Here is a 6789-nt window from a genome sequence, read left to right as displayed (position 1 = left end):
AGGGTCACCTAGCGGTGCATCAAGCACAAATTGCAGATTTCCGCCAGAGAGGAAGATCCTCACATGACGGAACCGATCGGTGAAGTTGCTACCGTTGCTCTTAAGTTTCTCTTTCTCTAGGAACTGATTAAAATTGATTGGGGACGCCATCTCTACAACATATATTTGCAATAGTTTAGACTAAGTTTATGACAAATTGAGTTCAAATTTTAATTCAACATAATTAAAAACCTAAGTGAACTCCCACTCAAAACAATATCCCTCGCATTGTCTTAGTGATCACACGAACCAAATCCACCGCACCTAAACCCGATCATCACGAGAAAAGGTGTGATTTCAATGGCGAACACTCAAAGTGTTCATCATATCAACCATATGATTCATGCTCTACCTTTCGGTATCACGTGTTCCGAGACCATGTACGTACATGCTAGGCTCGTCAAGGCCACCTTAGTATCCGCATGTGCAAAACTGTCTTGCACCCGTTATATGTACTTATTGAATCTATCACACCCGATCATCACGAGGTGCTTGAAACGACAAGACTTGGCAACGGTGCTACTAAGGATGAACACTTTATTATCTTGATATTTTAGTGAGGGATCATCTTATAATGCTACCGTCGCGATCTAAGCAAAATAAGATGCATAAAAAGGATTAACATCACATGCAGTTCATATGTGATATGATATGGCCCTTTTGTTCTTGCGCCTTTGATCTTCATCTCCAAAGCACGGATATGATCTCCATCATCTTCGGGCATGATCTCCATCATCGTCGGCGAAGCGTCAAGGTCAATGGCGCCGTCTTCATGATTGTCCTCCATGTAGCAACTATTACAACTACTTTGAAATACTACTCAACATGAAATTTAAAGACAACCATAAGGCTCTGCCGGTTGCCACAATACAATAATGATCATCTCATACATATTCATCATCACATTATGGCCATATCACATCACCAAACCCTGCAAAAACAAGTTAGACGTCTCTAATTTGGTTTGCATATTTTACGTGGTTTAGGGTTTTCGAGAGAGATCTAATCTACCTACGAACATGAACCACAACGTTGATACTAATGTTTTCAATAGAAGAGTAAATTGAATCTTTACTATAGTAGGAGAGACAGACACCCGCAAAGCCTCTTATGCAATACAAGTTGCATGTCGAACGAGGAACAAGTCTCATGAACGCGGTCATGTAAAGTTAGTCCGAGCCGCTTCATCCCACTATGCCATAAAGATGCAAAGTACTCAAACTAAAGATAACAAGAGCATCAACGCCCACAAACCATTGTGTTCTACTCGTGCAACCATCTATGCATAGACACGGCTCTGATACCACTGTAGGATAACGTTGCATAGAAAACAAAAATTTTCCTACGGCGAACACGCAATCCAAGCCAAGATGCAATCTAGAAGACGGTAGCAACGAGGGGTATCGAGTCTCACCCTTGAAGAGATTCCAAAGCCTACAAGATGAGGCTCTTGTTGCTGCGGTAGACGATCACTTGCCGCTTGCAAAAGCGCGTAGAAGATCTTGATCACGATCGGTTCCGGCGCCACGAACGGGCAGCACCTCCGTACTCGGTCACACGTTCGGTTGTTGATGAAGACGACGTCCACCTCCCCGTTCCAGCGGGCAGCGGAAGTAGTAGCTCCTCTTGAATCCGACAGCACGACGGCGTGGTGTCGGTGGCGGTGTAGAAGTCCGGCGGAGCTTCGCTAAGCTACGCGGGCAATATGAAGTGGAGGAGCAAAGCTAGGGTTTGGGAGGGGTGGCCGGCCACTCAAGGGGGCGGCCAAGCTATGGTCTTGGGGGTGGCCGGCCCCCTCCCTTGGCCCCTCATTATATAGGTGGATCCCAAGTGTTGGTGTCCAAGTCTTCGAATAAGACCCGAAACCAAAACCTTCCATAGGAGGGGGAAACCTAGCCCAACTAGGACTCCCACCCAAAGGTGGGATTCCCACCTCCCATGTGGGCGGTGGCCGGCCCCCTATGGTGGAGTCCACTTGGGACTCCACCCCATCTAGGGCTGGCCGGCCATGGAGGTGGAGTCCCTTGTGGACTCCACCTTCCTTGGTGGTTTCTTCCGGACTTTTCTAGAACCTTCTAGAACCTTCCATAGAACCTTCCGCGACATTTTATTTCACATAAAATGACATCCTATATATGAATCTTATTCTCAGGACCATTCGGAACTCCTCGTGATGTCCGGGATCTCATCCGGGACTCCGAACAAATATTCGAACTCCATTCCATAATTCAAGTGCTACCATTTCAACATCCAACTTTAAGTGTGTCACCCTACGGTTCGAGAACTATGCGGACATGGTTGAGTACTCACTCCGACCAATAACCAACAGCGGGATCTGGAGATCCATAATGGCTCCCACATATTCAACGATGACTTTAGTGATCGAATGAACCATACACATATATTACCAATTCCCTTTGTCTCGCGATATTTTACTTGTCCGAGGTTTGATCTTCGGTATCACTCTATACCTTGTTCAACCTCGTCTCCTGACAAGTACTCTTTACTTGTACCGTGGTATGTGGTCTCTTATGAACTCATTCATATGCTTGCAAGACATTAGACGACATTCCACCGAGAGGGCCCAGAGTATATCTATCCGTCATCGGGATGGACAAATCCCACTGTTGATCCATATGCCTCAACTCATACTTTCCGGATACTTAATCCCACCTTTATAGCCACCCATTTACGCAGTGGTGTTTGGTGTAATCAAAGTACCTTTCCGGTATAAGTGATTTACATGATCTCATGGTCATAAGGACTAGGTAACTATGTATCGAAAGCTTATAGCAAATAACTTAATGACGAGATCTTATGCTACGCTTAATTGGGTGTGTCCATTATATCATTCACACAATGACATAACCTTGTTATTAATAACATCCAATGTTCATGATTATGAAACTAATCATCCATTAATCAACAAGCTAGTTTAAGAGGCATACTAGGGACTTCTTGTTTGTCTACATATCACACATGTACTAATGTTTCGGTTAATACAATTCTAGCATGATATATAAACATTTATCATAAACATAAAGATATAAATAATAACCACTTTATTATTGCCTCTAGGGCATATCTCCTTCAACTCGAACTTCTTGTCGTTGACCTTGAAGGTGTATGTGTTGGAGAGTCCATCATGTATAGCCTTCTTGTCATATTGCCAAGGGCGGCCAAGCAACATGTGGCACACCGTCATGGGTACCACGTCACACTCGATGGTGTCCTCATAAGGGCCGATCTTGAAGTTGACGGTGACGGTATGTTGTATCTTGACGTTGCCCTTGTCACTCAACCATTGGATATGGTAAGGGTGAGGATGTTTGCGGAGGGTGAGGTGGAGCTTCTCACACAACTCGGTGCTCGCAAGGTTATGGCAACTTCCACCATCGATGATGACCTTGATCGATTTTCCACCAATTCCGGCACGGGTTTGGAAGATGTTGCACCGTTGTTCTTCCATATCATGAGGTTGTGTGGTTAGCACCCTTGTGACCACAAGTGAGGGACTTGGGTCATGCTCACATAAGAGAGGATCTTCTCCACTTTCTTGCTCATAAGCTTCTTCACTTTCCATGGCGGCTTGCACAAGGGCTTCATATTCATCTTCATCAAGAGTCTCGATGTCACCATTCTCCATAGTGATCATGACCTTGGTGTTCTTGCACTCAAACGATTTGTGACCTTGGGTGCCACACTTGAAGCAAGTGACACTAGAGGGTCCCGTGGATGCCTTAGAGGAGGCGGTGGAGGAGACCGTTTGCTTCATGCGACTTTGGATAGTCGGTTTCTTGGAAGGTGTAGAGGAGGCGTCGACCTTGGCACTTGTAGCATAAGGAGTTGATGAAGTAGGAGGGGTCGATGTAGCGAGCTTGGAGGAGAAATAGGACTTGGCCTTGGAGTACTTGATGTCCTCAATCACTTGGCGCTCGGCCTTCGATGCTTGGTGGACTAGCTCAACCATGTTGGAGTAGGGTTGGAACTCGACAATCCTCTTGATGGGATAAGTAAGGCCATTGAAGAAGCGAGCAATGGTTTGCTCCTCGGATTCTTGGATGTTGGCTCGCATCATAGTGAGCTCCATCTCCTTGTAGAACTCCTCAACGGTTTTCGTGCCTTGCTTCAACTTTTGGAGCTTGTTGAAGAGGTCTTTCATGTAGTGCATTGGGACAAAGCGAGCATGCATCTCCTTCTTCATATCTTCCCAAGTGTCAATTGGAGGTTCACCCTTCTCTTCTCGAAGAGTGAGGACTTGCTCCCACCAAGTGTTGGCGTAGTCTTCAAACTCGAGTGATGCCATAGCCACTTTCTTGGCACCGGAGTAGTTATGGATGCGGAAGATCTTGTCCACCTTGAGTGCCCATGAGAGGTAAGCTTCGGCGTCGTCTTCACCTTTCAACTTGGGCATGTTGAACTTGAGCTTGCCATACATGTTCTCTTCATCCTCCAAGTTTCTTCTACGAGGAGGGGCGCCGTTATCTCTTGCGGCTAGAGGTGGAATAGGAGGTCTTCTACGGCCAACCATAGCATTGGGTGGGCGTTGGAGTTGAACACTTGCTTCACTTGGTTCACGGTGAGGATGTGGTTGAAGATCTTGTCGCGGTTGAGGACGATGCTCAAGGTTGGGTCTCTCATCTTGATCATGGTGTAGCTCTCCTCGTCCACGTTGGTCATGGTGAGGGTGGCGACGAAGATCTCGCCGAGGTGGATCTTGAGGATCTTGGTCTTGTGGATGGCCATCACGCCCATGGTGGGCATGGCGATCCGCTTGGTGACGATCTTGTTGAAGGTCTTGAGCTTGTGGAGGACGCTCATGTGGACGAGCATGGCGATGTATTTCTCCACGCCTAGAGTTGGAGCGGGAGTCTTCATGACGAGCATGTGAGCGATGAGGTCGATGATGGTCTTCATGCCTTGAAGAGGAGCTTGAGGACGAATGGCCACCATGAGAGTAATAGTCTTGTGGCGAGCTTGATGAAGAGGAAGTAGAGCGGTGTCGACGATGACGACCCAAGTTGGTGATGGCGCGCTCGAGGCTATCCATGCGCCGCTCCATGTTGGCATCATTAGCCGCCATTTGGCCATTCAAGTTGTCCGTAGCTTCACGAAGAAGAGCCAAGTCTTGGTTCACGGTGGAGAAGTTGTGAGCCACCTCTTCGTATTGCTCATCGATGCGGGTCTCGAAGAGTGAGAGTTGCTCCTTGAACTCTTGTCGTTGCGTCCATAGGTTGTGTTGAGTAGCCAACCTCTCGGTGTTGCGGAGGATCTCTTCATCCCTATTGGTATCTCCGTTCCTATCCATGATGGAAAGACAAGAACTATGTTGTGTATGTTAGTGGAAGGAGACTACCTCGCACTCTTACCAAGGTAAGATAGTATTGAGGCAATCCACCAAACCGAAAGCAAGATCAAGTGTATCGGGGACACACGCAAAACCACACGCAAAAGCTAGCAAATATGGTGTTAGGCGAGTGTTGTGGAAAGCCAAAAGACAAATTCAAGATCGAGTATGTTGTTAAAAGTGGGTAAAGTCCAAAAATCCAAATGTCAATGTGAAGATCACTATAAACACGGAAAAAGTTGTGGAACACACACACGAGATAAGCGGGGTTAGTGCAACCAAAAGTGAGCGGAAAAGTGTATGTATAAGTGCTCGGTGTCACACTAACACAAGGAGAGCCAAAGCTTTGGTTGCAAAGGAAGAGACAACAAGATTCACACGTGGCCTCTCTTCTCCTATCTCTCTTTGCTTACAAGCTTTTTCTCTTTTGTATATGGCGGCACTTGCACTCGTTTGTATCTTTGATGGCACGTGGACACTTTTGTATGTATGGGCGTATGGATGTATGGATGTATGGATGTATGGTGCTACTCGCACTCTTTTTGTGTTTTTGGGGCTTTTTGACGCACTATGTTAGCGTTAGCCTCGCTTTTGCTATCTTGCCACACGAGTGTTTGCTTGGGTGCCTTACTCAACGCGACACACACACCTCACAATGCGGGGCCACGTGCAATGTCTCGGAACACTAGACAAGCAATGCTCGATGGGATAGATCGCAAAAGGAAGAGGGGTTACAAGGTGAAACCTGCAAGTTATACCTGCGATGGTGGTGGTGGTGGTGGTGGTGGTGGAGATCGCCGGAAGACGAGGTCGACGGAGGTGGCGTAGCTGTGCCCGGTCTGGGGCCCGGTTGGACCGGCTGCTGGACCGGCCCGGCCGGTTGTATGGCCGGTCGACCGGATTCTGGACCGGACCGGCCGGTCTGTAGCCCGGTTGACCGGTGCTCAACCGGATCGCACGATTTCTCTCTCCTGTTCTTCACGAAAACCAAGCCAAATCGACCAAATCGAGGGGAAACGATGGAATTGGAGGCTAAAAGTTGGGGAAATAGTAGATCAAGCACAACAACACCAGATCCACGGACCAAAACCACTCAAAACGCAACCAAATCACAGATCGGTCAAGAGGCACTTTGGGGCTATTTTTGGGGATTTTTTGGAAAATTTTCTAGGGACGAAATCGGGTGGGTGGAAGGTCAAATCCGCGGTAACCTAGAGCTCTGATACCATATGATGAGGTCTAAGACCCCGTGTGTGGCCCGATCTCGCGGATTGACTTCGAAACCAAGGGGGAAGATGGGAAAACGCGAGGAACACGAAGAACGCGATGAACACGAGGAACTCCGAGACTCACGCACGCACACAACCCGATACACCCGATGCTTACCTCCGTGGCTCGATAGA

The sequence above is a fragment of the Lolium perenne genome, chromosome 2 (genome assembly GCF_019359855.2).
Source record: "Lolium perenne isolate Kyuss_39 chromosome 2, Kyuss_2.0, whole genome shotgun sequence".
Lineage (NCBI taxonomy): Eukaryota > Viridiplantae > Streptophyta > Magnoliopsida > Poales > Poaceae > Lolium > Lolium perenne.
Note: the sequence above shows the minus strand (reverse complement) of the source record.